The sequence below is a fragment of the Garra rufa genome, chromosome 22 (assembly GCF_049309525.1).
Source record: "Garra rufa chromosome 22, GarRuf1.0, whole genome shotgun sequence".
In the NCBI taxonomy this organism is placed as follows: domain Eukaryota; kingdom Metazoa; phylum Chordata; class Actinopteri; order Cypriniformes; family Cyprinidae; genus Garra; species Garra rufa.
This window is the reverse complement of record NC_133382.1, coordinates 17156461-17167237: the sequence shown is the minus strand read 5'-3', so window position 1 is coordinate 17167237 and position 10777 is coordinate 17156461.

Sequence of the window (10777 nt, the reverse complement as noted above, 5' to 3'; positions counted from 1 at the left end):
ATCTGATTGGCTGTAGTATTAACGTCACTGGCCCTTGTAGAGTAGCCTAGCTGTAAAATAAAGTTCCTAAAAAAGCCTGCAGCCTTAATCCAACACGTTAGCGAGAGAGTTTTTAACACCTTGTGCATTGAGTAATAAACTAGTCTGTGAGATTATGGGATTTATTTATAGTAGGTGAACATGCTGGCCCTAACACATTTTGTTTTAGTTTTATAATATACTTGTTATATTAATTTGCTTTAAATTAGTTCGATTGTAAGACTATTTTTAACTCTATAATTTTTCAGTTACAAAAAATGTCATTGTTGGTCTATAACATAGTCCACAATCTGGTACCACTAAATGGACATCAAAACATTTTGTGTGTAAATTAACTGCAGTAATTATAACCATCCTCCATCACCATCATTGGAATCTAAAAGCAATACATAAAATGCGGTTGCACTTTATTTTACAGTAGCCTACATGTACTTACAGTGTACCTACACTTTAAAAAGTTTTCACCAGTTTCAACTTAAAAACTTAAGTTTAGCAGCTGCCTTAAAATGTTAAGTTAAATCAACTTAAGTCATTTCAGCTCACAAGTTAAATCAACTCATTTTTATTGTAATAAGTTAAAATGACTTGTAGTTTTAAGCTGACTTAACTTAAAATTTTAAGGTAGCTGCTGAACTTAGGTTTTTAAGTTGAATCTGGTGAAAGCTTTTTACAGTGTACCTAAGAACGTTCTGATAATATGTGACCCTGGACCACAAAACCAGTTTTAAGTAGCACAGGTGTATTCAAAAGGTCAAAATGATCAGTTTTTCTTTTGTGCCAAAAATCATTAGGATATTGAGTGAAGATCATGTTCAGTGAATATATTTAGTACATTTCCTACTGTAAATATATCAAAACTTAATTTCTGATTAGTAATATGCATTGCTAAGCACTTAATTTGGACAACTATAAAGGCGTTTTCTCAATATTTTTTACACCCTCAGATTCCAGATTTTCAAATAGTTGCAATATCCAAATATTGTCCTATCATAACAAACCAAAATACCAAAAAACATCAATGGAAAGATTATTTATTCAGCTTTCAGATGATGTATAAATCTCAATTTTAAAAATTGACCCTTATGACTGGTTTTGTGGTCCAGGGTCACATATAAGGTACTTGGGGTATAGGGTTAGGTTCAGTTTTAGTACCTAGTTATTACCTAGGTATTGTTATTAACCTACATAAGAGACAGTGTGAATGTGTGTCAGTACATTTGAAGTACATTAGAAATATAGTTTTACAGTAGAAGGACATTGGGAAGTAGTGTTACAAACCCTCCACACTGTAAAAAATGACTGTGAATTTAACGGTAAAAAACTGTAAAAATGCTACGGTAAAAACCTGTGATATGGTTAACGGTAAGTTCCCCTTCTATATACGGTGAAAAACTGTGTTGGACATTGCATGTAATTTTACGGCAGTATACCGTTTTTTGAAGTGAAAAAGAACGTAAAATTTACAGTGAATAACCGTAAACTGACATTCCCAGAATTCCCTGTGTTTCATTTTTTTTTATTTGATTTTTTCTGTGGAAATAACTTTTTCTTAGATTTTTCTTGGCAGTTTTGTACATTAGGGTTATATGTTACATATAATGCTGTTAAATTAATGTTTTTTGCATTAAATCAGTTTTATGTGTGTTACCATTATAGTGTTTAGTGTTTGTGTGAATGACATGGTGCACCTTCTATATATATTATTATTTAAAATCTCCTTGATGGGGTTTGGTTGATCATGTGATGTTGTCATCACCACCTGCTTTTGGTGGTTATCAGTGTATTGCAAAGTTACAAAACAGATTTCAGTACTTCAAAAGGTTGGTAAATCACCATTATATCAGTTAAAAAAAAAATCTGAAATTACGGTATTTACCTGTATATTTAAGTGAAAACCGTAAAATGTAAAACATTGCTTCCGTATTTTTTACAGAAAAACTCTGGTAACCACAGCTGCCAGGGTTTTCCCGTAAATTTTACGGCTTTTTTTTTTACAGTGCACATATGCTTAAACCTGATATTTCTAGATGAAAAGCTTGTGTGGATATTTTATAAAAAAAATATGTTGAAAAGATGATACCGTTCTGTGATTCAAAAAACGCAAATCAAATTTTACTTTCATATCTCAAAATTTGCACAGCTTTTACTGTGTGGTGGCAAGCCCGGATTAACCATACGGGCAACTGGGCAATTGCCCAGGGGCCCACGACATCTAAAGGGCCCAGGACAGCAAGAGCAAGAGCAAAATAACTTGCCTTATGTTATTTATCTTATTTACACGAAGGCATGTCATTTCTGTCTCTACATAGTCGCGCGTTTACAATGCCTCCTCCGCGAAAACACGGACGGGATCGCGCACTCCATTCATAAAAACCGAATTTACTATAGCGCGGAATGCCACGGAATTCGTCGATTTTTGGATTAATAATCAAAAGTTGGTCTGTCACTTAATTCAAATCGCGATATGGACTAGTGTCTGTGAAAACTGAAATGCAAAAAGACCGTTTCAATATTAATCCTGCATGTTCCGTTTGCCTCTGTGTGTTTGAATGGCGGAGACGTGTTTTTGTAATATATGCATACAGAAGTACACGTGACGCTCCTGCTAATTTTTTGCATTTGCATCTCAAATGAACAGATAAACTCGATCTCCAAAACTGCTGTGAGTGTCACTTTTACCGTTTCATTTAAGAAAACTAGCATCATATCATACTGTACACACCTGTCAAAATAAAAGTACGGTTTAACATGTAACAACAATATTAGTCTTGTATTCCTTTTGTACAGTATAATGTAGGTGTTTATATATTCCTATTTAAATAATTTACATAAAACAATATATATGATAAAAAATAAATATTACAACACGATTAGCCACTTAATTGTAGAAAAAAATACTACAATTATTATTTAAACGTTTAAACTGAATATAATTTAAACTGAATATAATTTTTCTTCCATGTATTGATTTTAACAGTAAATCTCTGTTTGCCAAAAATTAAAAGGGTTTATTTTTCATTTGATTAAAAATAAATAAATGTTTAGGCTTTCATTTGATTATCAGAAAAATTAAAACACATAAGAATTTCAAAAAAAAAAAAAAAAAAAAGATTGTTCAAAATGTTAAAATAGAGAGTTTTGGACTTATTTTTCACTGAAATAAATGTTTTCGTTTTTACACAAAGTAGGCTTAAGTACCGGGAAAAAAGTAACGTTGGCTACTGGCAAATGGTTTGAAAGTGGTTGCTTATTATATCAAGGAAAAAGGCTGTTGTGAATCCTTGTGTTAAAGCATGTTCTTCGACATCAAATTGACCAAAGATTTGACCAAAGAGTTTTTAGTATTCATGTGAAATGTAAAATGCAGTCTAACCTCTTTTTGTATGGAACTGTCCATTGTGTATTATTACCAAATACATTTTCATTGAGGACACTATTAATTTTTTGTGAAAATGGAGGATACTTCCCTCCCTCTCAATGTAGTGGGTCAATTTTACCAGATTATACTGTACAGATGCTGATGTGTTTTGTTTTCATAGCATCATATGTGAGTGAATATCTTTGATAGGGGACATAGTAGTGCATTTGTAGTTCTATGAGCATTTAAATATTTGTAAATCAAAATATGATGACAGTTAGGATTTGAAGTATTGAGTATATTTACTGTATATTACAATAATATATTCTATATATGACCATATTATGGTGATCCTGGGGTCGTGATGATGGGGCCCTTGAATATTGTTGCCCAGGGTACAACAAAGTGTTAATCTGGCCCTGTGTGGTGGAGGTCATTTATTGCACCCCTGCTCAGTTCTAAATGGTTAAAATGATTTCAAACAGAACACTCTGTACTCTATAGCTTACGTCTGTTCTTTAACTACGTATGTGGACAAGATAAAGTTAAATAAGATTTAGATTAGTTCTACAGGTCACGACGAGAGGTCATGTGTCATCTGCAGTAAAATGGAAATGAAAACAGCCAGTGCTGCATTTTAGGCTTGGTAAGCTTATACAAACTGCTGTGAGCAGTTGACAGTAGGCTATGTAGTAGATAGTTTTAAATTTGAAACAATTTAAAATGTCTTATAGCTTCAAATAAATAAAAAAAATAGTACAAATTAAACTGAAGAAATAGAACTAGAATAGTGTGAAGATAGAAAGTATAAATATAGGAAAAAATATCAGTGTGGTGTGTCTTTAGACCGCAGAGCAGAGGTTTAACAGGATCATGACCAGAATGTGGCTATTCACCAGAGCCACTGCAGAGAAAACTGACGCCGGGAGCAGCACAAGAATATTGCTGAGCCTGGCAGAACTCTGACACCTCCCAGATGCTGGTAAGAACATACTGTCAAAGGGACAATGCACAATTGCTAGAATGTGTATGATTTAAGTGGATACAAATGTTCATTACTTGAATATCACAATGTAACAAAAGGTGAAATCTGGCAGTTATGGGTCCAAAAAATTTACAGTAAAAAATACAATGGGTTTGGTTTTAATGATTGAACCTAAATTTACACTGACAATCAACTACACTCAAAATATATAAGAAGATGTATGATGTTAAGCACACTAACATTAATTTAACAGTGTCACTTCCCTAGTTAAAAATAAATATACTAAAATGTATTTGAAATATACTTATATTATGCTAAGTATACTACAAATACATTTACACATTTGTTTACTTAAAAATTGTACTGTGCTAAACCGGTATACTTTTACATTTAGATTTGGATGCAGCAGGCGGAGTAATATGTTCCCAGATAGCCTGAAATTTGTTCCCAGATAGGTTAGCATTTGCACATGTGCTGCGTGATATTACCAAGTAGCCTGCTTCCCATTCCAGCCTATTATGCTGGAATGGGAGTGTAGTTCCTAAACCTTTCGGCCTAGAAAATCTTTACATTTTCCACTGGTCTTAGTACATGATATAACTAAGGAGAGTCAAGTTTTAAATAGGACAAATATTGAAACTCATTAGTCATTTTTGAACGCGATGCTATTGGTCTAATAGGATTCAATGATCTATGCTAAGCTATGCTCAAAGTGATATTGCCAGAACAGGAGAACACTCCACTTTTTTTTGGAAATAGGCTCTTCAGATGTTAAAGGTTCTTTATGGAACCATTTAGACAAAAAAGTTCTTCTATGGCATCATGAAGCAGAGTGTAGCATTATCCAATGGAACTTTATTGTAAGGTGTTACCAATTTAGCAACATAAGATATTGTACAACATAAAACCCATATATAAATGATAACAAAAACCTAACAAGAAAACTAACTTTTCTAAATGTTTAGAAAAAACATCAGTCGTTTTTTGCACTGTAAATTACGTGTTCTTGTTCAATTCCAAAAACAGTACAGGATTTTACTTATCGCTAACCAGATAATGGGTTTTCACTGTAGTCTTTTAAAGTTAAATTATATATTTTTTTTTTTTACAGTGCAAGTTATTAAGACAGAGACCCTCTTAAGCGCCATATTATGGAAATATAAAAAAAAAAAAATAAATAAAAAAATAAAAGCCAGTCAAAAAAGAGAATGTTAATATTGTTGAGACCATCTGTGAATATTCTTAAGGTGATGTTCAGTATAATGGGCCATTAGGCACAGTCAAGACATTAATCAAACAGTAGACCATGGCACTAGCAATGCCAAGGTCATTAGTTCTATTCCCGGAAAATCATGAACTATGTAGAATACCTTGCTAAAAAGTGCTTAAAAGTGCTGATGACAAAATGTGTCTAACACAATGTGCACATACCCTAATGCATAGCAAATAAACTAGAGTCTATTTGTGCAATTCAAAGTGAAAATAGGTGGATTGCAGGTTCATAGGGCATGATTTTTCTGACATGATGCACTAAAGGTTTGGTGCAGAGTACAGCAGGACAGGCTTCACTGCAGCACTTTGCGTCACTTCACAATCATTCCGTTTAACTGAAACTGAAACTGTTTCAAAGGTTATTTAATGAATGAACTCACAGAATGCATCAGAGCGGATACTAAATCATTCAGTGACTCACTCACTGCAAGTTACATTATCATCATTACTTTAATATATCCATTAGGCTGCTCTTACTTGCCACCAAGAATACAATAATATATCTTTCTTTATTTGTATGGGGCAGTCATGACCTAATGGTTAGAGAGTGGGTCTTGTAACCCAAAGGTCTTTTCATATAACAATTGGCTTAGGATATTCACTCTAAAAAATTATATATTATATCTTTACCTGTATGCCTCACAGTCATATCTTTCTTCAAGGTTGTACCATGACTGATTGAGAGAAAATGCATTTTCTTTCTTTTCATATTTTACTCTAAAACATTTTTGGTGGGTCTCAAGAGTGCTTACATCTCTCTACAAATAAAAGGTTTGGAAACCTTTGGGAAGCCTTCCAATGGATAATGAACTCATCGGATCATTAGCAGACATGAGCTAAATTGGACTTATCAAAGAAGGTACATATCCAAAATGTGCAGTGCTGAGTGCTCTCCAAACTGAGAACCACTGATTTACTCAAAAGTAGCCTGATATCACATGGATACACTGTACAAAAATACAACTGAAAAAGTATAGTCAATAACATTTCAAGAAGCACATTAGTCCTTGCCCATGAATAGAGTGCTTACATGACTAATAACATCTCATGCAAGCATGTTTCTCAGAGATATAAAAGCCAGTGAATAAACAAGGCCTTCACAAAACAAATCTAAATGCACTCTGCAGAGAAAATGTTATCCAGATATTACACTATGAGCCTGATACCATACACTCATTAAACTGAATAGATGAGAGCTCTGTTTACAGCGGAAACACATTTGTGCCGTGAACCTGTGACCCTTTTTACAACAGAACGTGAGTCATCAGGTGTTCAGTGCACATCTCCATGCCCTCTTAGCCCTACCTAGAGAATATTCACTAGATTCAATTTTTTTTGCTAGTTTGAATCTCTTTCTTAACATCAGAAACTTACCATAATGATGCATAGTAATTTTTATAAAGTGAAAGATATATGTTTTCTAAGTGAAAGTTATATCTCTGAGTAAGTGATTAATCAGTGCATGTTTTATTTAAAAATAAATTGTTTTGACCTCATCACTTTTAATTAAAATGTCTTGATTTTTTTCAAAAAGCTGTTTCACTCAGATGTATGTCAAAAAAGATCTGTCACTACTTATCATGACATAAATTTTTTTGGACTGGTGTACAAAACAGTGTCGTCAAATTGATTAACTGCATTTAATCACATATAAAATAAAAGTTTGTGTTTACATATGCGCGCACACACACACACACACACACACACACACACACACACGCACACGCACACGCACGCACGCACGCACACACACACACACACACACACACACACACACGTTGGGTTTACATGTTTTATGGGGACATTCCATAGGCGTAATGGTTTTCATACTGTACAAACCGTACTTTCTATCGCCCTACACCTACCCTACACCTAAACCTAGCCCTCACAGGAGATTGTGCACACTTTCACTTCATCAAAAAAACTCATTGTGCATGATTTATAAGCCTGTTTCCTCATGGGGACCTGAGAAATGTCCCCACAAGGTCAAAATCTACTGGTATTCCTATCCTTGTGGGGACATTTGGTCCCCACAACGTGATGAATACCAGGTACACATACACACACACACACACACACACACACACACACACACACACACACACACACACACACATGTTTGTTTTTGTGAATTGTGGGGACATTCCATAGACGTAATGGTTTTTATACTGTACAAACGATATTTGCTATCACCCTACACCTTCCCTACACCTAAACCTAGCCCTCACAGGAGACTGTGCATATCTTTACATTCTCAAAAAAACGTATTCTGTATGATTTATAAGCCTTTTGAAAAGTGGGGACATGGGCAATGTCCTCATAAGTCACCCTCTCCTTGTAATACCTATGTCATACCCATGTTATTACACAAATTTGTGTCCTGATATGTCACAAAAACAAACACACACACACACACACACACACACACACAATATTGTAATTGTGATTAATCGATTTGACAGCACTAGTACAAAACATTCAATCCTAGGCATTAAATTACAGAAAACTGGTTAACGCTTGTGTGTGAGTGTTTCTTATCCAACTGCTGAGGAAGTGACATAATTTGACATATTTCTTTGTTCTGACCAATCTTGAGAACCCTGGAAATGTAAAAAGGCTCCATTTGCATTGCATTATTTTAATGTAGTTGTGATCTAACTTTTTTCAGTTCATGTAAAACTATCGCATTAATCAGTCCACATGTTCAGTGGGAGACAGGATTCTGTTCCTCCTTTTATGCTTCCAGCCCAGCAGAGAGGCTATTGAAATGATAATGTAACCTTTCACCATCTGGGCTGTTGAAGCTCTACCAGGATTACATCTGATACCACTGCTGTGATTGTACTTAATTAGTATGAATGGAAATAGACAGCTTTTACAAGACAATATGAAACTTGAAATATTAATAATAAAGTTTTAAATTCGATATCAAATCATAAGTCTCAACATGCTGTATACCACTTTCATTTAATTTATATATATATATTAGGGCCGGGACTTTAACGCGTTAATTTAGATTAATTAATTACACAAAAATAACGCGTTAATTTTTTTAACGCATTTTAATCGCACTTAATTTTGCACCGCGGAACGTTTCTCACTGGATGAGTTTCAGCGGTGGACCGATTATACTGGAGCACCAACTAGCGTTCAGACAAAGGAATGCGCTTATCACCGCAGCACATCGAGCCTCAGGAATCACCTCAATGCTTTTACAGAAGGTCTACCTACCTATAGGGTACCTGAATTTCTGAAATGTAGGCTAGTATATTTCTAAATATCCCAGTGTTTCCCTACCATTATCTTAGGGGGGCGCGTTTACAATGTCTCCTCCAAGAAAACACGGACTGGATCGCGGAATGCCACGTAAATTCGTCGATTTTTGGATTCATAAATCAAAAGTTGGTCTGTCACTTAATTCAAATCGCGATATGGACTAGTATCTGTGAAAACGGTGAAAACTGAAATGCAAAAAGACCGTTTTAATATGAATCCTGCATGTACCGTTTGCCTCTGTATGTTAGAATGGCAGAGACGCGTTTTTTTTTACACTGCACGCGTGTAACAAGATTAGCAACAAGATTACCCACTTAATTGTAGAAAAAAATACTATGATTATTATTATTTATTGATTTTAACAGCAAACCTCTGTTTGTTTGCCAAAAATTAAAAAGGTTTATTTTTCATTTGATTAAAAATAAATAAATGTTTATGCTTTCATTTGATTAAAAATTAAAACACAAGAATTTATATATTAAAAAAAAATAAATAGCAAAAGATTGTAAAGCCCTATTGTTCAAAATGTTAAAATAGAGAGTTTTGGATTTATTTTTTCACTGAAATAAATGTTTTCGTTATGGGAAACACTGTATCCTATTGCTACAGTTAATGGCAATATCGCACTGGTCTGTTGGACTTGGTTGAACAAAAATAAACAATATTTTGTTGCTTAAGTTTATGTATTCAGTCATTATTCAATGGTATACTAAAAATCCATATGAAAAAAACATACTTCTCACTGTTCTCAGGTCAAATATTTATATGCGATTAAAATGCGATTAATTTCGATTAATTAATTACAAAGCCTCTAATTAATTAGATTAATTTTTTTAATCGAGTCCCGGCCCTAATATATATATATATATATATATATATATATATATATATTAGGGGTGGGCATAGATTAATTTTTTTAATCTAGATTAATCTAGATTAAATCTTGGAATTAATCTAGATTAATCTAGATTAAAATGGCTAATTTGAATTCTGCTGAAGGCATTCAGAATATGTGTGCTACCCAAATAATGACTTAAAGTCTTTGAGAATGGATCATAAAGCTCATAAAGCTGTTCTATGATAATTTGTTGATGAAAATAAATTATGTTCAATTAGATGTACTTGTGTTTACTAACTAACTAACACTGAAATTATTTTTTCTCCCTATTAGATTGTGTTTTTTTTTAACGTCAACACCTACCCAGCCCATTACATGTTACACCGTACTTTTATTTTGACAGGTTGCCGTGAAGTTTCTGTGTCATACAGTATGATATGATGCTAGTTTTCTCAAATGAAACGGTAAAAGTGACACTCACAGCAGTTTGGGAGATTGAGTTTATCTGTTCATGTGAGATGAAAATGCCAAAAATTACCGGGAGCGTCACGTGTGTTTCAGTATGCGTGTAGTAAAAGCTCGTCTCCGCAATGCATACATACAGCAGCAGCTAGGCAAACGGAACATATCGGATTCATATTAAAACGGTCTTTTTGCATTTCAGTTTTCACATACACTAGTCCATATCGCGATTTGAATTAAGTGACTGACCAACATTTGATTTATGAATCCAAAAAACGACGATTTACGTGGCATTTCGCTATAGTAGATTCGGTTTTTATGAATGGAGGACGACGCGATCCCGTCTGTGTTTTGGCGGAGGAGACTTAAACGCGCGACCATATTCTACAGTCTTCGGTATACATCCGCGTTAAACTATCAAGGTGAAGGTCATCATAGCTTGCGTAGTTTAGACCCAGCTCCCAACCCAAATTTGAGAATAGATTAACGGCGATATTTTTTTTATCGCGCGATAAGAGTTTCACGTTAACGCAGCACGTTAACGCCG